The sequence below is a fragment of the Lactuca sativa genome, chromosome 2 (genome assembly GCF_002870075.4).
Source record: "Lactuca sativa cultivar Salinas chromosome 2, Lsat_Salinas_v11, whole genome shotgun sequence".
Classification (NCBI taxonomy): Eukaryota; Viridiplantae; Streptophyta; class Magnoliopsida; order Asterales; family Asteraceae; genus Lactuca; species Lactuca sativa.
Genome location: NC_056624.2, coordinates 207,479,991 through 207,502,755, shown reverse-complemented (window position 1 = coordinate 207,502,755; position 22,765 = coordinate 207,479,991). Strand labels below are relative to the sequence as shown.

General features: G+C 38.4%; 1 long non-coding RNA gene across 1 annotated transcript; it reads left to right on the top strand.

The window, feature by feature from the left end:
* The first annotated feature begins 1,879 nt into the window (after positions 1 to 1,879).
* On the top strand, positions 1,880 to 5,443 carry LOC111882522 (uncharacterized). Its single transcript, XR_006188510.2, has 5 exons — positions 1,880 to 2,329; positions 3,139 to 3,218; positions 3,936 to 4,279; positions 4,360 to 4,500; positions 4,693 to 5,443. It is a non-coding gene; the product is annotated as an uncharacterized LOC111882522 (long non-coding RNA).
* The last annotated feature ends 17,322 nt before the right edge of the window (positions 5,444 to 22,765 follow it).

The following is a 22,765-nucleotide window of genomic DNA, read 5'->3' as shown; positions in this document are numbered from 1 at the left end:
ATTTGGAGATTCGAGATGCTGCTGAAGTGTAATGTTTCCTCAGAACTTTTTCCTGATTTGTTCTACTGTTTCACAATCGTCCAATAGCTGTGAATCTTTCAGATGCTGCAACTAAACTTACAGAGATTATAAAGAACTCTGTTGCAACTGCTACGGATGACTAGCCTGTCACTATTTTACCCACAAATCCTTTGTTACTTTTAATCTAAAAAAAATTAAATTTGATTTTAGGTGACACTACGAACAAGATTGGAACATATAGCCTAGCGTTATCTGCTAAACATCATGGTGTTCAATTTACGTTGCGGCCCCCTTGACTTGTCATTATCTTCCGGAAATGAAATTGTTATAGAAGAAAGGTCGCCAAAGGAGTTACTTAACACACGTGGTGGTATGGGAGAACAAGTTGCAGCTTCTGAGATTTGTGTTTGGAATCCAGCTTTTGATGTTACACCAGCTAATTTAATATCTGGTATCATAACTGAAAAGGTATTCTTCAATCTTCAATACAAAAGGCATTAATTTATGTTATGGGTATATTATATATATGATTATATTCTAATGGATGTGGGAATGATTTTTTTGACATTAAAGGTTTTGTATACAAGAGTATGAGCAACTAATGTCTAAGGATACGTCGGGGTTTTTAGGTTACTATTGTTATGAGTTTGTAATGTATTTTTGTGTTTTTGAATAAATCATAGAAAGCTTTAAATAATAGGCTTCTCTGTTAGAGGTGTGTGACAACATTTTGCCATTAAAAACTATAAATTTGGTCAAAATAAAAGATGGTTAGGATGTGATTTTGTTGGTAGTAGTGAATGGATCATGGAGGGTGAGTTCTTTATACGTATATAGGGTAGTTTTAAATTTGTTTGTAAGAATAGGGCTTTTTAAGAAATTAGGTCCAATGAACACAAAATTAATTTTTAAAATGTTAGGGTTTAATGTTGTTTGTTTTACCTTCAATGAAATTAGGTTTTTGTTCTTCCCCATGATCATGATTTTGGTGAAGTGACCGAGTTTCAGCAAAGCTTTCTTAGTTCAATTTGCTATGAATTCTATGGATATACTCCTTCCTTATGTTCGATAAGTAAATAAGGAACATGTTTCTAAACATTATTTCATCACTTCTGTTCAAACAAGTTCATTTACGTGTTGGTAGTTTCTATTGATGCTACATGCTTCTTGTTTCATTCTGAATTTTATGAATTTTTACAACCAAACCTCTATTTTGGAAGAGGCATACATGAGGACATCTTTTCTCTTTTCAAGTAAGGATATAAAGTTTATTTTTGGTTTGATAATGTGAAAATGCATGTTAGCAGCTATGAGTTCTTTCCTGACAGTAATATCTAAAAACTTATATACGAACTTTGCTTAATTGTGATTTTTATTAGATTAAGATCTGATTACGTATTTATTGGAACATTTTGTAGTGACCTACAATATTGGCATTGTTATTTCTATTTGGGATCCAATTTTCATGGTGAGTATTCTTGAAAATAATTTTTTTTGCCTTTATGAGGCCAGTTAAACATATGTAACGTAATTTTATGTACTCTTTTGAGTTTTATTTGAATTACATCTATTTGTAGTTACTTGTGAGAGAAGATGCTTTGGCTGAGTTTAAAACGAACTTGCTGTAACAGAACTTGAAAATAATTCAATCTCTTCTTCTTTTACAATTACCAGGTATGATAATTGTATATATTTTATATTATTTTATAACAATAACAAAATTTCAAAACCATGTTTCTTGTTGTTTTATTGCATAAAAAAGGTGTTCAAGAGAAGTTAAAGAAACAAATTAAAGAAGTGGAACTTGCACAATCGAAAGATGTGTCATTACACTAGTATGACATAGCAGAGGTGTGTGTGTGTTATAACAATACAACAAATAATCTTTTTTCTTTATATCTTTTTGTAACACCCGAAATCAGAAAGGTCAAGAAAGGAAAGGAAAAACCCTAAGTTGAAGAGGGTTGACTCGTCGAGTCCAGGGAGAAACTCGGCGAGTCAGAGTGGGATCCGGATGTAAAGCAATTGACCGACTCGGCGAGTCGGCAAGTGGACTCGGCGAGTCAGGTCTGGGTTTGGAAACCCTAATTTCGGGACTTGGTACCCTATTTAAGCATCTTATTCTCTTTCCTAGGGCTCAGTTGCGGCCCTATAGTCCAGAACCAGAAACCCTAAGCCTCCATTGTTGCTCATTCAAGTTTTCTTGCCATTTTGGGTGGTTTGAAGGAAGAAGGAAGAAGGCTCACATTGGGGATTCAAGATTTGGCAGTAGATCTAGAGTTTGTGAGGTCTTCCAGAGCATTTGAAGGTAATGAGTCGTGACCTTCCCTCTTTTGAATTTAGATCAACCTTTATCATAGGATTTGGGGCTTTTAGGGCAAGTTCTTGAGCCATTTCGAGTTAGAAGCCCAGATCTGAAGTTGCTACTTCAGATCTATGTGTATCTTGGCCTAGAGAATCATAAAGCATCGGTCTATGGGTTGATTGTTGAGCCCCTTTGTCTCAAACCCTAAGTTTATGGTGTATGGTGCCTAGATCTCCTTCTCTACACGTAAAGTTTGCAACTTTACGTGGGGAATAGGCTTGGGAAGGGTAGATCTGCAGTATGGAGTCCATGCATGACTCAAAAGTCCTCTGCATGTATGAAGATCTGAATAGACTCGGCGAGTCCTTCGAGTGGACTCGGCGAGTAGCTTGAAGATGAGGAGGAACTCGACGAGTGAGATGAACAGCTCGTCGATTCGGATGAAGTTAAGCATGAACTCGGCGAGTTGGAAGAACAACTCGACGAGTTGGTTGAAGATTGCCTTGGACTCGGCGAGTCTATTAGTGGACTCGGCGAGTCAGGTCGCGAAACCTCAAACCCTTCGAGTTGAGACTCGAATCAGTGAGTCGGGTGGTGACTCAGCGAGTTGGACAAGACAGGACTTGGAACTAGTTGGACTCGGCGAGTCATAGAATGACTCGGTGAGTCGAGTCGCGAATAGAAAGACCCTGAGCTTATGAACTCAGCGAGTCATTAGGAGGACTCGGCGAGTAGGGTTGACCTGGAAGGTTGACTTTGACCAGAGTTGACTTAGTTGACTGTCAGACTAAGTGTTATATGTATATTGATAGCTCGGAGAGCTAGAGGAGCAGCGGTTCAGGGGATTGTCGAGTAGCAGCCAGAGGTTTATCAGCAGAGCTCAGCAGTTCAGGTGAGTTTCCTTCCAGTAGGAACGGGTCTAAGGCCACAATGCCGACCCGTTTAGCTAGTAGCAGTTTCCGGATTTTGATCTGATGCAGTATTTAGTATGTTTGATGCCTTCGTGGCTCAGACAAGAATTATGTGTTATGTGTTCCGGGCCACGGCCCGATGTAGTATGCAGTATATGTGTGTTCATGCTAGTTGATATGTTTATGCTATGTTCTGTTCAGTTAGCCCGGACTTCGGTCCGATGCAGGGGGCAAGGCCCCAGTTAGTCCGGACTTCAGTCCGATGCAGGGGGCAAGGCCCCAGTTAGCCCGGACTTCGGTCCGATGCAGGGGACAAGGCCCCAGTTAGTCCGAACTTCGGTCCGATGCAAGGGGCAAGGCCCCAGTTAGCCCGGACTTCGGTCCGATGCAGGGGACAAGGTCCCAGTTAGTCCGGACTCCGGTCCGATGCAGGGGGCAAGGCCCCAGTTAGTCCGGACTTCGGTCCGATGCAGGGGGCAAGGCCCCAATTAGCCCGGACTTCGGTCCGATACAAGGGACAAGGTCCCAGTTGGTCTGGACTTCGGTCCGATGCAGGGGGCAAGGCCCCAGTTAGCCCGGACTTCGGTCCGATGCAGTGGGCAAGGCCCAGTATGTGCTTTATATGTTATTGCATGGTATGTGGTAGATTGGGGGAGCTCACTAAGCTTCGTGCTTACGGTTTTCAGTTTTGGTTTCAGGTACTCGGTTTTCAAAAGAGGAGCTCAGGAAGATTGCAGAGCACACGCCATAGTCAGTTAGCCTGGGAATGTTTGACTCTGATAATGATATTATGTTTTGAATTTAATACTCGAAAGTTATGTTTGACTTATGATACGTTGTTTATAAATCTAGTTTTAGTAATGTTTTAAAAGAAATTTTTAGTCGTGATTTTTGGGTCGTTACACTTTTTAAATCTTCTATTTAAGTTCTCTTAACATATAGTAATATAATATAAGTTACTAACTTTATTTTTTTAGATTTTGGTTTTAAGAGTGTTCTAGTTATTGGTGGAATCTATGTGGCCTTCAGCCACTTGGGTGAGGTTAGTATGCATATATATTTAGTTTACCAAATTTTGAAATAGAAATATGACATCATCATTATGTGTTGTTTAATCCTTAGATAAGGACACTTGGAATGTTACATTCAAGATTTATATGGGTTACTTCAGCTTTCTGTGAACACCTTGTGCCAATGCAAAAAGAGGAGCCTAAAAGATATCATGGAGATTATCACACAAGATGTTATGAATGATGGTCACAAGTAAGTCTTATTTTGGATTGAACTTTCAATATTTTGTTGTCCTTTTGTGTCCTTTTCTAGGATACTTGAAGGAGCTCATGCTCATCATCCTTATAATTGAAGGAAAATGTATTTTCTGCCCTCTGGCGCACACACACACACATGATTTTGTTCTTATTATTCCCTTCTCTAATTTTCTATCTGTGCCCCTAGGTGGTGAGGCTTTGTTTGCTTTTGACTGTCAAGGAATCTGCAATTAATGTGCCTAGAAATTTGAAGTATCACCTTATATATGAGAATGCCAAATGCTCCAACTGTCGGTAACATGGTCTCATATATGTAAGTAATATTCCAACTATTCACTTATTTCATCCATCACTGTCCTTAAGATTAGATTTTGTTGGTTGTGTAAACAAGAACTTTAGTGTTTTGACTCCATATGTTCTCTATTCATAAGAAGGAAAATGAAGATGAAATTTCAATTATATTTTACCTCCAGAAGATAGAAGATATATCCAGGTATCTGCTGATATTAGTTTTGACTGTTGTCCCCTTTATTTAGAATCAAAGAACGTGAAGTTTGTAATTGGATGCTGAATAGGGCTGGAATGCAATTAAGAATGGCCGCTAGGAAGGAGTCTGGTTTTGATATCTTGACATCTAGTACAGTTGTACGAGTAATCTAGTATGGTTGTATGAGGAGATCGTATGGTGTATTAGATGGGTATGTGTTTGAGAGGATTCATATCAAGTACGGTTGTGTATTGGTGTATTAGATGTGTATATATGACGTATTAAATGATTGTATGCGATGGTTGTAAAAAGTAGATAGGATACATATAGAACGGCTAAATAGCCGTACTCTATTAGACATGTCATCTAATACACCCCTCTACTAATACGCCTTCTATGTACGTACTATATTTATAATTTCAACCGTACTCTATTAACCTTTTTTCTAGTAGTGCTCAAAAGTTCTTTGCATCTATCTCCCCTATTTGTGCCCCTTTGATAAACTAAATATTATTTTACTCTTTCGTGCTACTTATCTTCATATCCATTTGAAGTGACGATAAATATCACATTTTGATAAAAATTAATAATATTTTAAGACATTTTTCATCATTTTATATTGGTAGGAATATAAATAGAAAAAAAGTAGGAGGATATTTAATTTCTTTTTCTTTTTTGTACATAATATTTTCCTTTCCGTTCAAACAAAAAAAATCAATCTTTCTTGATTATTTCTTGAGTCATTGTAGTCCATAGAGATAACTTTGATTTCTCCTTCGTATGTTTCTAATAGCAACGTGCGCTGTCAAATATGTAGTGTAATAAATAAATCCATCGATTTTGTTTCAAGCTGCTAATAAAAACATTTGATCTTTTGAAACAAAATGATCTAACAAATAAACAAAGAAAACAAAAATTAGAATTTAAATGACACTTTAGTAAAATTTAATCACAAAACAGAAATTAAAATTTCCAAATGAAATACTGTCTCTTAAGTATAGTTATGCATTAAACAATAATAAAATTAGTATAGACATTAGAAAACTAAAAAGAGTTCCTTTTGTTATTATATTATAAATTACTCATTGAGCAAAATAAGAACAACTTCTTTAAAACGTTAATCAATATGCTGTAAACAGTTGATAAACAAAAATTGCATGATGATATGAAAAGAAAACAATAATTGCATTCAAAACACAAACCATACACTTTTATCAAAATAGAAATAAAAGATTACCTAAATTTTGTGGTGAAAAAACATTTTTATACAAAGCCAATGGACAAAGCGACAGAGTGAATAATTGCATAACCGTGAGATTGATGAGTGTGACGATGAGAGCCTAGATACAAAATATCACATAATAGAGGTGATGAGATTTTGATTTAATTTATACCAAAAGCCAAAGAGACAAAGACGAAAACACAGATGTATGTAAATGTTTATGTCGTTAAAAAAAGGTAAAGGCGTATAGGAAGTTACCATTGCAATTAGGGCCCGTCCTATTTGGTATGTTCTAGGAGGAGTCAACTGTGAAGATGATCATAAAACTATTGGAATAGTGTCTAAGGATGCAACTATATTAGGCAAGTATTTGACCCGATTATGCATGGTCCTTTTGGGTTGCCTTCACCATAGCAACTTGATAGGATGATTTATTATGAGAGAATAAATATTATTAATATATTATGAGAATTATATAAGGAATAATAATATTGTTATTTGATTAATATAAGTCATAGATTAATTAGTATTAATTTGGTGACTTAAAGAGATTAATTAAATAAGAGGGTATAAACTGTCAATTGTTTGATAGTTACACTTTAGACTTTAATCCTTAAGGGATAAGGATTGGATGGATTCTAGGGCTTGGGATAGCTCAAAATCGTCCAAGGCTTATCTAAGGTAAGTATTTGGATTGCTTTAAGGAAAGATTATCCAACTAAGGTTTAAAGGTGAAACCCTAAGGAGTCTACAAGTATAAATAGATCCCTTGAGCAAGTGAAATCGGCATCACTTCGAAAGAAGAGAACCCCTGGCCGATTTCTTCCCAACCTCTCTCTCAAATCATCCTCTTTGCTAGTTGGTGCTTGTAAGCCATTAGAGGAGTGACAATTGTGACTCTAGAGCTCCAAGACAACAAGATCAAACAATATATTCAAAGGTAAACTTCTAGATCTGATTTTGTATTGTTCTTATACCTAATTAGTTGTTAGAAGTCTTGGATTTAAAGCATGTTTAATTAGAAAACCTAGATCCAAGCATTAGGGTTTTGCATGCGCACATATGAAAGTTCTTATGGCTAAAACCCATCAGTGGTATCAGAGACTAGATTGGTTTCTATTAAATTGTTGCTTGCTTGTTTGAATCTTACTTGCAAAAGTTGATTTTTGTGTTTCTGAGTCATGGACTCGGCGAGTCCCATAGTGGACTTGGCGAGTTGGCCTGACTCGACGAGTCCCTTGGTGCACTCGGTGAATCCAAGCGTCAGGAAAGGCCAGATTCGGGATTTTTTTATGATTATCTTATGGAAACTTGCCTTAATCATATTAGATCAACCTTAATCCGATTTTTTGATATATATGACTATAATCTTGATCTAATTAAAGATATTTATCAACTAATAAAATGTATAATTTCCTTATATGATAATTAATTAATTATTTTGATTAAATTGGTAATTATCTTGCAAGAAATCTTGAATAAATCAAATATGGATAATTATGGAATTAACTGTTAATTAAAATTATTTGTTATTTGATCCTCCATGTTTTAAATGTTTAAAACTTGTCCTCAAGTTTTGAAATTTATGTTTTGTGATTAAAACTTTTAATTTAGACAATTTAAATTTAAACCCTAGATTTTTAAAAGGTTAAAACACAACCCTATACTAATATAATATTACAAGATTAATATATATATATATATATATATATATATATATATATATATATATATATATATATATATATATATATATATGTATGTATGTATGTATAACTAAATTGCTAGTCTTACCGTTAGTAGGCCTCATTCACGAAGCCGATCTTGAAGGTGGGTATAAGGTTGCGGCCTATAAAATGGCGCTTAATGAGTGTACACTTACACCCACCGCTTGCTTGATCGGTGGAGGGTCGTTAGCCGAACGGGTAGGATAGGGCAGCCTCATCCTCTCATTAAAAGTATAATATGAAATACAAAGTAACTACACATTTTTTTTTTCAAAATTTCCCAATCTAAGTTACTTTAGGAAAAGTGAATTGATGCAATCCCATGAAATTACACTTTGCACCCTTGCTAAGAAGTTAGTGGAGCGTGTATGGTTTACCGGCACATCGAATAGATGATCGTTACGATGAAGGCACCATGTGAATTTGCATGGTAATTCACACCCGCTTTGTGATCCTCGGTATCCCAGTCACAAACAAGAGGGGCATATCGAGATTTAAACATGCCATTTAATAGTTTCAATGAATCTCATCCGAACCTAGGAATTCTCAATACATTTAGGACTTAAAGTTATGTTTTTATGGTGGAGAATTAGTGAATCGTCATTCACTTACCTTCATATTATTTGCATGTTGGATTACGACATCCCTTTTCTAACATGTAAATATCGTTGTTGGATCCTAGCCCTAATTTTTCTTATTGGGTGATAATTAGGGATTCCTATTCTAATCTATCTTTGTCCTTTCTATTTGTAGATGTCGAACACAAACAATGCTGCTGCTAGTTCTTTCACATTGATGAGCCTTTGTCAAAAGGTCACTTTCGATGGGACGAACTTTAGCGAATGGATAAGATACATTTGCACCATTGCTCGCTATGAGGATAAGGAGTATGTCCTCGATGAGAAGCTCGAGAAAATCAACCCTGAAATCGCTACTCTGGCTGAAATGACCGCTTTTGAAACTCATGAGCGCGATGCAACGAAGGTACATTGCATCATGATAGCCACCATGAACTCCGAATTCCAAAAGTCCTATGATGACATGTACCCGTACGAGATGCATCAAGACTTATTAGAGAGATACCACCAAAACACGAGACACGAGCGTTATGAGATTTTCACTAACATGATTTCCACTAAGATGGGTCATGGAGAGTCTCTTACAGTGCGCCTGCAAAAGATGCAAAGGTATGTCGACCGCCTTCGCAAGTTAAATGTTGACTTTGGGGAAGACTTGGTGATCGACATGGTGCTTCACTCTTTGCCTCTAAGCTACAATCAATTTAGGATGACCTACCACATAAACAAAGAGGAGGTCACCCTAAGCAAACTCCAAGGTCTCTTGAGGGTCGCTGAGAGCAACATCAGGAAGGCTTCGTCTAAGAACTATCGCAAGGTTAAAGCCCGAGATGGTGCCTCTACTAGTGGGACCAAAGTTGATCCTGCTAAACCCTGCCCTAACCCAAATGAGGCAGAATGCCACCACTGCCACAAGATAGGACATTGGAAGAGAAGCTGCCCAGAGTACCTGCAAGCCATTAAGGAAGGAAAGATCAAGCCATCTTTCGCAGGTATATACACAATTAAATCTAATGAATCATCTCATGCTATTTCTTGGGTTCTTGATACCGGTTGTGGTTACCACATTTGTTCTAATGTGCAGGGACTAAGAAGAAGTAGGGATGTGGAGGCTGGAAGAATAAATCTAATCATGGGGAACAGAAGATCGTCGCCTGTGACCAAGATTGAAGTGTATTCTTTAGTGCTTAGGAATGGTTTAAGTTTAGATTTGAACAATTGTTGCTATTCGCCAGAATTGGCTAGAAACATCATTTCATTTCATGGTTTGTTTAGACAAGGTTTTAGATTTTTTTTAATAATGAGAATGGTTCTATTTTGGCTTATCTAAATAGTGTGTTTTATTTTGAAGCTATACCATGTAATGGAATATATGAAACTGTTATGATTGTTGATAACTTAGGAAATGATGTTTTAAACATAGATTCTTCCAATAGTATGGATAAAGCATCCTTGTGACATTGTCGTCTTGGGCATGTCAACAAGAAACGCATAGCCCAACTCCAAAAGGATGGAGTGTTGGAGTCGTTCGACCTTAGGGAAGATGACACGTGCGAATCTTGTTTGCTTGGAAAGATGACTAAGTCACCCTTCGCTGGCTCTTGCGAAAGGGGTGAGGGTCTATTGGACCTAATACATATCGATGTATGTGGACCATTTAGATCAACCACGAAGGATGGGAACCGCTTCTACGTGACTTTTACCGATGACTACAGTAGATATGGGTATATCTATTTAATCAAGCAAAAGTCGGAAACCTTTGAAAATTTCAAAGAGTTCAAGAATGAAGTGGAGAATCAATTGGGCAAGAAAATCAAGATGCTTCGATCCGATCGAGGAGGAGAGTACCTAAGTCTTGAATTCCACGATTATCTCAAGGAGTGTGGAATAGTTTCACAATTGACGCCACCTAGGACACCACAATTGAATGGTGTGGCAGAAAGGCGTAATCGAACCTTATTGGATATGGTTAGCTCTATGATGAGTCGTGCTTCACTATCAACCTCTTTTTGGGGGTATGCCTTAGAGACTGCCGCCCATATCCTTAACCGAGTCCCTACTAAGAAGGTTGCCAAAACACCTCACGAAATGTGGACAGGGAAAGCTCCCTCGTTGGCACATATCAAGGTTTGGGGTTGCGAGGCTTTCGTAAGACGAGATACTCACGACAAGCTCGAACCTCGTAGTGAGCGATGTATTTTCATCGGCTACCCGCAAAAATCCTTTGGATATCTCTTCTATAGACCGAAGGACAATGTTGTCTTTGTTGCAAGGAGAGGAGTTTTCCGAGAGCGAGAACTCATAGGCCAAGGAGACAGTGGGAGGCAAATCGAGCTTGAAGAGATTCAAGAGTCGATAGATGAAGGAACCTCTACCGCTGGCACTCAACCCGAGGAGGAAACTCCGGTTGAACCGATTGACGATTCCTTACCTCTTAGATGTTCCGAAAGAGTTAGAGTTCAACCCCAGTTTTATGGTTTTCATATTACTACCGAAGGGGACATGTATATTAGTGATGGTACACTAATAAACCTTGATGAACCTAGTAGATAAAAGGAAGACATGGCAGGCCCGGAGTCTGCGAAATAGAAAGATGCAATGGATAGCTAGATCCAATCCATGTATGATAACCAAGTTTGGAATTTGGTTGATTATGTGCCCGGACGTAAGACCGTTGGGTGCAAATGGATCTTCAAGAAGAAGACCGACGTGGATGGAAACGTACACACATATAAAGCGCGATTGGTCGCGAAGGGCTTTACTCAAACTCCCGGAGTTGACTATGTTGAGACCTTCTCACCAGTTGCAAAGATAAAATCTATTAGAGTGATGCTAGCGATTACCGCATTTCATGATTATGAGATTTGGCAAATGGATGTCAAGACCGCTTTCCTTAATGGGAAGTTCGCTGAGGATGTTTACATGGCTCATCCAGAGGGGTTTGTGGATCCGAAGCATCCGAATAAAGTGTGTAAGCTTGAGAAGTCCATTTATGGACTTAAGCAAGCGTCTTGCAGATGGAATCTTTGCTTCGATGAGAAAGTCAAAGAGTTTGGATTTGTACGAAGCTAAGATGAATCGTATGTATATGTCAAAGCCAGTGGGAGTATAGTAAGCTTCCTCGTTCTATATGTTGATGGCATATTACTCATAGGAAACGACATCCCGACTCTGCAGGAAGTTAAGTCTTGGCTCGGGAAGTGCTTCGCTATGAAGGACCTCGGAGAGGCTTCTTACATTTTGGGAATAAGGATAGTGAGAGAAAGAAGTAAGAGACTAATAGGACTTAGTCGGAACACTTACTTAGAGAAGGTACTAAAACGTTTTAGTATGGAAAACTCGAAGAAGGGAGAATTACCGATACAAAGTAATGCCAAGTTGAGTAAGACTCAATGTCCGAGTACCGAAGCTGAAATAGCAGAAATGAGCCGAGTACCATACGCTTCCGAAGTTGGCTCAATCATGTACGCTATGACTTGTACTCGCCCTGATGTAGCCTTTGCTTTGAGCATGGTTAGCAGATATCAAGGGAATCCTGGCAGAGCCCATTGGATTGCGGTGAAGAATATCCTTAAGTACCTTCGGAGGACGAAGGAATGGTTCTTAGTCCTTGGAGGGAGTGATGACTTGAAGGTGCGAGGGTATAGTGACGCCAGCTTTTAGACCGACAGGGACAACTACCGTTCATAGTCGGGCTGGGTCTTTACCCTGAATGGAGGAGCAGTGACTTGGAAAAGTTCCAAGCAGGAAACCGTAGCTGATTCAACGTGCGAATCAGAGTACATCACAGCGAGCGAAGCGTCGAAGGAGGCAATATGGCTGAAGAACTTCATCGGTGATCTTGGAGTTGTACCTGCCATAAAGGAGCCCATGGAGATTTTCTATGATAATGAAGGAGCGGTTGCCTTGACCAAGAAACCGAGGGATCATGGTAGATCTAGACATATCGACAGAAAATATCACTTTATTAGACATCGTGTAGAAGAAGGACAACTCGTAGTGAAGAGGATATCATCGGAAGATAACCCAACAGATCCGCTTACAAAGGGACTGAGTAGGGTTAAGCACTTGCAGCATGCTAGGAGTATTGGGCTGAAGGATGATATTAGCATAGATTAGATAGTATTAGAAACGTGTAATAGATAAATGTAATTAACATTTGATGATTAAATAAAGGAGTTTTATTTATGAGTAATGTTATTGTCTTATGTTAATTGTTTAACTATTGTTTCACTTTGCATGTTTTGACTTCCAGAATAATTGAAGAATAATCGAATTATTCAAATTGTCCACAATCGTTCATATGTTGGAAGTAGATATGGATGAAGATTGTCGTGAATTGGTGCGTAGATTGTCTAAATGGTATTAGACATAGAAAAAGGGTTGCTGCGACGTTCATGAGTGCTTATGAATTGGTTTTGAGCATTAGAACAAACCCGCGCTTGCTGGAATCACCTTATGGAATATGATATAAATGGGTGATCACAAGACGATAATATCATATAGTCTTAAAACCTAGATATATGGTTTGTTATTTGTTAATTGATTGTACATTGATAATGCGAAAACGCATCAGTAACTCGGTGTTATAAAACACATTGTTGTGTATAGCTGATTAATGAATAAGTAAATGCATATAAGTCGAAGTTTATCTGTAACTTTTATCCTAAGAAGGTAAAAGCGATATCTCGGCCACTCGATGATTTGATTTGACTTATGTGTCGGGCCCGGTCAGAACTAAATTGATGTGTTCGATTAAGTTTTATGTCAAATAAATCAGAGATCGAGAAACCTAAATGCTTGACTAATCATTCCATAGAATTGTCAGCATGATATCTAACAGAGGACTGTACGATCCCTTATCTAAAGGACAAGATTGATTAGATCAGAGTTTGACAGCGTCTTTGAGAGCTACGATTGCGAATCGGATTGTACTTGTGCATATAGTTACTAGACTTATCCAAGTGGGAGACTGTTGGAATAGTGTCCAAGGCTGCAACTATATTAGGCATGTATTTGACCCGATTGTGCAGGGTCCTTTTGGGTTGCCTTCACCATAGCAACTTGATAGGATGATTTATTATGAGAGAGTAAATATTATTAATATATTATGAGAATAATATAAGGAATAATAATATTGTTATTTGATTAATATAAGTCATAGATTAATTAGTATTAATTTGGTGACTTAAAGAGATTAATTAAATAAGAGGGTATAAACTGTCAATTGTTTGATAGTTACACTTTAGACTGTAAATCCTTAAGGGATAAGGATTGGACGGATTCTAGGGCTTGGGATTGCTCAAAATCGTCCAAGGCCTATCTAAGGTAAGGATTTGGATTGCTTTAAGGAAAGATTATCCAACTAGGGTTTAAAGGTGAAACCCTAAGGAGTCTACAAGTATAAATAGATCCCTTGAGCAAGGGAAATCGGCATCACTTCTAAAGAAGAGAACCCCTGGCCGATTTCTTCCCAACCTCTCTCTCAAATCATCCTCTTTGCTAGTTGGTGTTTGTAAGCCATTAGAGGAGTGACAATTGTGACTCTAGAGCTCCAAGACAACAAGATCAAACAATAGATTCAAAGGTAAACTTCTAGATCTGATTTTGTATTGTTCTTATACCTAATTACTTGTTAGAAGTCTTGGATTCAAAGCATGTTTAATTAGAAAGCCTAGATCCAAGCATTAGGGTTTTGCATGCACACATAGGAAAGTTCTTATGGCTAAAACCCATCAAAAACGTGATACTAAAGTATGCGTCTTTCTTTTTAGATTGAAGAATCTTTTATCTTTTTGCTTAATAGATTCTAATAGTCGTTCTACTACTTAAACCTTTTCAAAAGTATTAAAATTTTATTTAATCTTATAAACAAAATCATATTTATTGAAGAACCAAATCATTGGCTTTCTTCTTTGAGTATACCACACCCATCATTTCCATTTTGTCAATGTATGATTTCATTTTTAGAACATGTGCACACATAGAATTTCCATCTTGATGTCTACATGTCAATAAGGCTGGAGTAGTTTCATATTGTAACATCCTGTTTCGAGAAGTTTCTTATTTCGGGATTGCGGACTATAAATGGATCAAGTAAAGGCATTGGGCTTCAAGGGAATAGGGTTTAGACCCTATTGGATGTTGATAATATTGGTTATGTGATCTAAGCCCTTGGTTTGTGTGTTGGAATCAAAGGGTAGAATGACAAAAATGATGTTCCAGACTTCTTTCATGAATTAAGGATTTTATTTTGGTGTGTTCTAAGTCAAAAGTAATTAGGTACAATTGTGGAGCTCGTCAAAACATTTTTCTGCATATAAAGATCACCAAAAACGGATTTGAAATGAAGAAGTTATGGTTAATTGAAGTTGGAATGGATTTGGGTGAAAAACCGTCGCCATGGAGTGGAGATCAGAGCCTACGGCGTGGCAGGCTATGGAGTGGAGAAATGTGGCCACAGAATGGCAGTCTATCATGCCCAAACCCATAATTTTAGGGTTTTCAACGTATATAAGCATACGGTTCCACATTTTTTCGCATTTTAGCAGCCTCCGTCATATTTAGTGTTGGAATAGTGTCTAAGGCTGTAACTATATTAGGCAAGTATTTGATCCGGTTGTGCATGGTCCTTTTGGGTTGCCTTCACCATAGCAACTTGATAGGATGATTTATTAAGAGAGAGTAAATATTATTAATATATTATGAGAATAATATAATGAATAATATATTTGTTATTTGATTAATATAAGTCATAGAATTAATTAGAATTAATTTGGTGACTTAAAGAGATTAATTAAATAAAGGGGTATAAACTGTCAATTGTTTGATAGTTAAGCTTTAGACTGTAAATCCATGAGGATATGCTTTGGACGAATTCTAAGAGTATTAGGATAGCTAAAATCGTCCATATGCTTATCTATGGAATGGATTTGGATAGCCTTAAGAGAAGATTATCCAATTAGGGTTTAGGTTGTAACCCTTAAGGAGTCTACAAGTATAAATAGACCCCATGACATAGGGAATTCGACACCTCTGATTAAGAAAGAGAACTCTGGTCAAATTCCTCCCCTCTCCTCTCTCCTAAATCATTCTTATTGCTATTGGTGTTTGTAAGCCATTAGAGGAGTGACACTTGTGACTCTAGAAGCTCCAAGACCTCAAGATCAACAAGGAACTCAAAGGTATGATTCTACATCTGTTTCAATGTTGTTATTTAACCTAATTAGTCATTAGAAGTCTTGGATTCAAAAGCATGTTTAGTAGAAAGCCTAGATCCAAGCATTAGGGTTTTGCATGCGCACATAGGAAAGTTCTTATGGCTAAAACCCATCAGTGGTATCAGAGCCTAGCTTGGTTTTCTTTAAATTGTTGCTTGATTAACTGAAACAAACCTGCAAAATTTGATTTTTTTGGTTTCTGTGTCACTGACTCGGCGAGTCCCAAGGTGGACTCGGCGAGTAGGCCTGACTCGGCGAGTCCCCTTGTGCACTCGGCGAGTCCAGGCGTCAGGAATGACCAGATTCGGGATTTCTTTGTGTTTATCTTATGGAAACTTACCTTAATCATAATAGATCAACCTAAATCCGATTTTATGATATATATGACTATTATCTTGATCTAGAAAAGGATATTTATCAACTAATTAAATATTTAATTTCCTTATATGATAATTAATTAATTATTTAACTATTTTGGTAATTATCTTTCAAAGAAATCTTGAATAAATCAAATATAGATAATTAGGATATTAATTGTTAATTGGAATTATTTGTTATTTGATCCTCCATGTTTTAAATGTTTAAAACCTACCCTCATGTTTTGAAATTTACTTTTGTGATTAAAAGCTTTAATTTAGACAACTTAAATTTCAAACCCTAGATTTTAAAAGTTTTAAAAATACAACCCTATACTAATATGATATTACTAGAATAATATATATATGTATAACTAAATGCTAGTCTTACCGTTAGTAGGCCTCATTCACGAAGCCGATCTATAAGGTGGGTATAAGGTTGCGGCCTATAAAATGGCGCTTAATGGGTGTACATTCACACCCACCGCTTGCTTGATTGGTGGAGGGTCGTTAGCCGAACGGGTAGGATAGGGCCAACTCATTCTCTCATTAAAAGTATAATAAGAAATACAAAGTAACTACACATATTTTTCCAAAATTTCCCAATCCTATTTACTTTAGGAAAAGTGAATTGATGCAATCCCATGAAATTACACTTTGCACCTTGCTAAGATGTTAGTGGAGCGTGTGTGGTTTACCGGCACACTAATTGGTTCTAAGCGAAGGTGGCAAAGGGTGATTCATTGTTTATCATAGTTCGATGGAGCGTGTGTGGTTTACCGGCACATCGAATAGGTGATTGTTACAATGAAGGCACCATGTGAATTTGCATGGTAATTCACACCCGCTTTGTGATCCTCGGCATCCCAGTCACAAACGAGAGGGGCATATCGAGATTTAAACATGCCATTGAATAGTTTCAATGTATCTCATCCGAACCTAGGAATTCTCAAAAAGACTTAGGACTAATAGTTTAAGTTTTGTGATGGAGAATTAGTGAATCGTCATTCACTTACCTTCAATTTATTTGCATGTTAGATTACGGCATCCCTTTTCTAGTATGTAAATGTTATTGTTGGATCCTAGCCCTAATTTTCTTATTGGGTGATAATTAGGGATTCTTATTCTAATCTATCTTTGTCCTTTTCTAATTGTAGATGTCGAACGCAAACAACGCTGCTGCTAGTTCTTTCACGTTGATGAGCCTTTGCCAAAAGGTCACCTTCGATGGAACGAACTTTAGCGAATGGATAAGATACATTCGCACCATTGCTCGCTATGAGGATAAGGAGTATGTCGACCGCCTCCGCAAAGATGGGTCATGGAGAATCTCTTACCGTGCACTTGCAAAAGATGCAAAGGTATGTCGACCGCCTTCGCAAGTTAAATGTTGACTTCGGTGAGGATTTGGCGATCGACATGGTGCTTCACTCTTTGCCTCCGATGTACAACCAATTTAGGATGACCTATTACATGAACAAAGAAGAGGTCACCCTAAGCAAGCTCCAAGGTCTCTTGAGGGTTGCTGAGAGCAACTTCAAGGACAAGTCTGTTGCACCCACTCCCAATCCGCCCGCTGCTCCTGTCTTGGCTATTGGACAAGGGAAAGGAAAGAAGAGGAAAGCTTCATCGAAGAACTATCGCAAGGTGAAAGCCCGAGATGGTGCCTCTTCTAGTGGGACCAAAGTTGATCCCGCTAAGCCCTGCTCTAACCCGAAGGAGGCAGAGTGCCACCACTGCCACAAGATAGGACATTGGAAGAGAAGCTGCCCGGATTACCTGCAAGCAATCAAAGAAGGAAAGATCAAGCCATCTTTTGTAGGTATATATACAATCAAATCTAACGATTCTAATCATGCTATTTCTTGGGTTCTTGATACCGGTTGTGGTTATCACATCTGTTCTAATGTGCAGGAATAAGAAGAAGTAGGGATGTGAAGCAAGGAAGGATCAATCTAATCATGGGGAACAGAAGATCGTCGCCTGTGACCAAGATTGGAGTGTATTCCTTAGTGCTTAGGAATAGTTTAGTTTTAGATTTGAACAATTGTTGCTATTCGCCAGAAATGGCTAGAAACATCATTTCATTTCATGGTTTATATAGACAAGGATTTAGATTTTCTTTTAATAATGAAAATGGTTCTATTTTGGCTTATCTAAATGGTGTCTTTTACTTTGAAGCTATACCATGTAATGGAATATATGAAACTGTTATGATTGTTGATAACTTAGGAAATGATGTTTTGAATATTGATTCTTCCACTAGTATGGATAAAGCATCCTTGTGGCATTATCGTCTTGGACATGTCAACAAGAAACGCATAGCCCAACTCCAAAAGGATGGAGTGTTGGAGTCATTCGACCTTAGGGAAGATGACACATGCGAGTCTTGTTTGCTTGGAAAGATGACTAAGTCACCCTTCACAAGCACATGTGAAAGGGGTGAAGGTCTATTGGACCTAATACATACCGATGTATGTGGACCGTTTAGATCAACCACGAAGGATGGGAACCGCTTCTACGTGACTTTTACCGATGACTATAGTAGATATGGGTATATCTACTTAATCAAGCAAAAGTCAGGAACCTTTGAAAAGTTCAAAGAGTTCAAGAATGAAGTGGAAAATCAATTGGGCAGGAAAATCAAGATGCTTCGATCCGATCGAGGAGGAGAGTACCTAAGTCTTGAACTCCACGATTATCTCAAGGAGTGTGGAATAGTTTCACAATTAACGCCTCCTAGGACACCGCAGTTGAATGGTGTGGCAGAAAGGCGTAATCGAACCTTATTGGATATGGTTCGCTCTATGATGAGTCGTGCTTCGCTACCAATCTCTTTTTGGGGGTATGCCTTAGAGACTGCCGCCCATATCCTTAACCGAGTCCCTACTAAGAAGGTTGCCAAAACAACTCACGAGATGTGGACGGGGAAAGCTCCCTCGTTGGCACATATCAAGGTTTGGGGTTGCGAGGCTTTCGTAAGACGAGATACTCACCACAAGCTGGAACCTCGAAGTGAGCTTTGTATTTTCATCGGGTACCCGCAGACATCCTTTGGATATCTCTTCTATAGACCGAAGGACAATGTTGTCTTCGTTGCGAGGAGAGGAGTTTGCCGAGAGCGAGAACTCATAAGCTAAGGAGACAGTGGGAGGCAGATCGAACTTGAAGAGATTCAAGAGTCGATAGATGAAGGAACCTCTACCGCTGGTGTTCAACCCGAGGAGGAAACTCCGGTTGAACCGATTGACGAATCCTTACCTCTTAGACGTTCCGATAGAGTTAGAGTTCATCCCCAGTTTTATGGCTTTCATATTACTACCGAAGGGGACACGTATATTAGTGATGGTACACTAGTAAACCTTGATGAACCTAATAGCTATAAGGAAGCCATGGCAGGCCCGGAGTCTGTAAAGTGGAAAGAGGCAATGGATAGCGAGATCCAATCCATGTATGATAACCAAGTTTGGAATTTGGTTGATCACATGCCCGGACGCAAGACCGTTGGGTGCAAATGGATCTTCAAGAAGAAGACCGACGTGGATGGGAACGTACACACATATAAAGCGCGATTGGTCGCGAAGGGCTTTACTCAAACTCCCGGAGTTGACTATGATGAGACCTTCTCACCAGTTGCGAAGATTAAATCTATAAGAGTGATGCTAGCAATTGCCGCGTTTCATGCTTATGAGATTTGGCAAATGGATGTCAAGACCGCTTTCCTTAATGGAAAGTTGGATGAGGATGTTTACATGGCTCAGCCAGAGGGGTTTGTGGAGCCGAAGCATCCGGATAGAGTGTGTAAGCTTGAGAAGTCCATTTATGGACTTAAGCAAGCGTCTCGCAGATGGAATCTTTGCTTCGATGAGAAAGTCAAAGAGTTTGGATTTGTACGAAGCGAAGACGAATCTTGTGTATATGTCAAAGCCAGTGGGATTATAGTAAGCTTCCTCGTTCTATATGTCGATGACATTTTACTCATAGGAAACGACATCCCGACTCTGCAGGAAGTTAAGTCCTGGCTCGGGAAGTGCTTCGCTATGAAGGACCTCGGAGAGGCTTCTTACATTTTGGGAATAAGGATAGTAAGAGAAAGAAGTAAGAGACTAATTGGACTTAGTCAGAATACTTACTTAGAGAAAGTACTAAAACGTTTTAGTATGGAAAACTCAAAGAAGGGAGAACTACCGATACAAAGTAATGCCAAATTGAGTAAGACTCAAAGTCCGAGTACCGAAGCTGAAATAGCAGAAATGAGCCGAGTACCATACGCTTCCGCAGTTGGCTCAATCATGTACGCTATGACTTGTATTCGCCCTGATGTAGCCTTCGGCTTGAGCATGGTTAGCAGATATCAAGGGAATCCTGGCAAAACACATTGGATTGCGGTGAAAAACATCCTTAAGTACCTTCGGAGGACGAAGGAATGGTTCTTAGTCCTCGGAGGGAGTGATGACTTGAAGGTGCGAGGGTATAGTGACGCCAGTTTTTAGACCGACAGGGACAACTACCGTTCGCAGTCAGGCTGGGTCTTTACCCTAAATGCAGGAGCAGTGACATGGAAGAGTTCCAAGCAGGAAACCGTAGCTGATTCAACGTGCGAATCAGAGTACATTGCAGCGAGCAAAGCGTCGAAGGAGGCAATATGGCTGAAGAACTTCATCGGTGATCTTGGAGTCATACCTGCCATAAAGGAGCCCATGGAGATTTTCTGTGATAATGAAGGAGCGGTTGCCTTAACCAAGGAACCGAGAGATCATGGTAGATCAAGACATATCGACAGAAAGTATCACTTCATTAGACATCGTGTAGAAGAAGGACAACTCGTAGTGAAGAGGATATCATCAGAAGATAACCCAGCAGATCCGCTTACGAAGGGACTGAGTAGGGTTAAGCACTTGCAGCATGCTAGGAGTATTGGGCTGAAGGATGATATTAGCATAGATTAGATAGAATTTGAAACGTGTAATAGATAAATGTAATTGACATTTGATGATTAAATAAAGGAGTTTTATTTATGAGTAATGTTACTATCTTATGTTAATTGTTTACCTATTGTTTCACTTTGCATGTTTTGACTTCCAGAATAATTGAGTTTATTAGGAATAATCGAATTATTCAAATGGTCCACAATCGTTCATATGTTGGGAGTAGATATGAATGAAGGTTGTCATGAATTGGTGTGTGGAATGTCTAAATGGTATTAGACATAGCAAAGGATTGCTGCAACGTTCATGAGTACTTATGAACTAGTTTTGAGCATTGGAATAAACCCGTGCTTGCTGGAATGACCTTATGGAATACGATATAAAAGGTGATCGCAAGACGATAATATCATATAGTCTTAAAACCTAGATATATGGTTTATTATTTGTTAATTGATTGTACATTGATAATACGAAAACGCATCAGTAACTTGGTGTTATAAAACGTATTGTTGTGTATAGTTGGTAAATGAATAAGTAAATGCATATAAGTCGAAGTTTATCTGTAACTTTTATCTAAGAAGGTAAAAGCGATATCTCGGCCGCTCGATGATTTGATTTGACTTATGTGCCGGGCCCGATCAGAACTGAATTGATGTGTTCGATTAAGTTGTATGTCAAATAAATCAGAGATCGAGAAACCTAAATGCTTGACTAACCATTCCATAGGATTGTCAGCATGATATCTAACAGAGGACTGTACGTTCCCTTATCTAAAGGACAAGATTGATTAGATCAGAGTTGAAAGCGTCTTTGAGAGCTACGATTGCAAACCGAATTGTACTTGTATAGTTACTAGACTTATCCAAGTGGGAGACTGTTGGAATAGTGTCTAAGGCTGTAACTATATTAGGCAAGTATTTGATCCGGTTGTGCATGGTCCTTTTGGGTTGCCTTCACCATAGCAACTTGATAGGATGATTTATTAAGAGAGTGTAAATATTATTAATATATTATGATGTCACACCCCAAAACCGGAACGGCGGAAACGTTCTGGGGTGGATGACGTCATGTCAAGTATCACAACACATGCATATAGTAATCAAAGTACAACAAAACATTGCATTAATAATAATAATTTTACATGGTTACATTACATAGTATCAAAGTAATACAAGCAACATATATAAAGTGCAGCAAGGTACTTAGGCCATCTTCATCAGCAGCTCCGGGGATGTACCTGTCTAATTGCTTACCTGAGATTACAAGTTATTTGAAAGCGAGTATCAGCATTTTTACAAATGCTGGTGAGTTCATAAGCATTTAGTGTCATTTAATCAAATAACTTTAATAAGTAGTAGTGTAAGTGCTTTCAGTGCTTCAGTGTCCTTTCCAGAAAATCCTATATTTTCTTTAAATAAAGCAGCCTTCTACCAAGACTGTTTCAGTGCATTGTGGTAAGAGGTAGTTTTCCCTTAATTGACATTGTTATCAAAATACTGAATTTGATTATTTAAGAAAGCAGGAGACATCAGGGAATAACATATGCCTCAGCAGTGAGGACTGCTGACTAAGGCAAAGAATCATAGACTCCAGGAGGGTATCGAACTGACGACACGCCTGGTTCAGTCTAACAAAGGGGAGACATAGACCCCAGAAGGTACCAAACGAAAGGTACAGCTGGTAAGGTCTAAAACAGTAAATATAGACCGAAGACGATACCAAATGAAAGGTATCTCTCACAA